Below are 878 nucleotides of genomic sequence, written 5' to 3' on the forward strand. Positions count from 1 at the left end.
GCTCCAGTAGGAAGAATCCTCCTTCAAACACTCTCTCACACTCTCTTCTTGACTCTTCTTTCAATAGGCACGAAGATCAATAGGCAAAAAGATTAAGTGACAGTCTAAATTTGACTATTTATATGAAAGACAAGAAAAATCATCCAAAAAACTTCAAATTTTTAAGTCAACACGAAGTTGATCGTCCCGTACGATCGTGGATCGTCCTGAATGATTTTACTTAAATATGTAGAAATGAACCAAATATATATTGGTATGAATTGAAATCGTACCCAAGCATCATCCCGTACGAACTAGGTTCGTCTGCTATGAACAGTTATATCATAGGTCGGTTCCCAAAAACTGCAGGACATCCCCAAAATTTGAAGAGTCGGTTCGCTTCGTCCAGGGACGAATATGCGTTCGTCTGGACAAAATTTTTATAGAGAACAATTCGCCCTGGGACGAATTTGCGTTCTTTTAGACGAAAATTTTCTAGAGAGCATTTCGTCCTGGCACGAATATGAATTTCGTCTGAACGAAAATTTTCAAGAGGACATTTCATCCTGGGACGAATTTGAGTTCGTCTGGATGAAAAATTTTCAGAGAGTATTTCATCCTGACACGAATATGAATTTCATCTGAACAAAAATTTTCCAGAGAACATTTTGTCCTGGGACGATTAAACATTCGTCCTGGACGATTAGAACTTAGAAATTTTTTTTTTGACTCCTGTTCATTCAATTGCTCTTTAGAGGAGATAACTGACTTGATCGTCCCGTACAAACTATGTTCATCCGTACGATCAGTATAAATTATTAAAGATCTCCTTAAGTGTGTGTGTTTATTCAGTCAATTATAATCACTCCCTCTCAAACTTAATTCAAAGAAAAGTACAA

The sequence above is a fragment of the Dendrobium catenatum genome, unplaced genomic scaffold (genome assembly GCF_001605985.2).
Source record: "Dendrobium catenatum unplaced genomic scaffold, ASM160598v2 fragScaff_scaffold_968, whole genome shotgun sequence".
NCBI lineage: Eukaryota > Viridiplantae > Streptophyta > Magnoliopsida > Asparagales > Orchidaceae > Dendrobium > Dendrobium catenatum.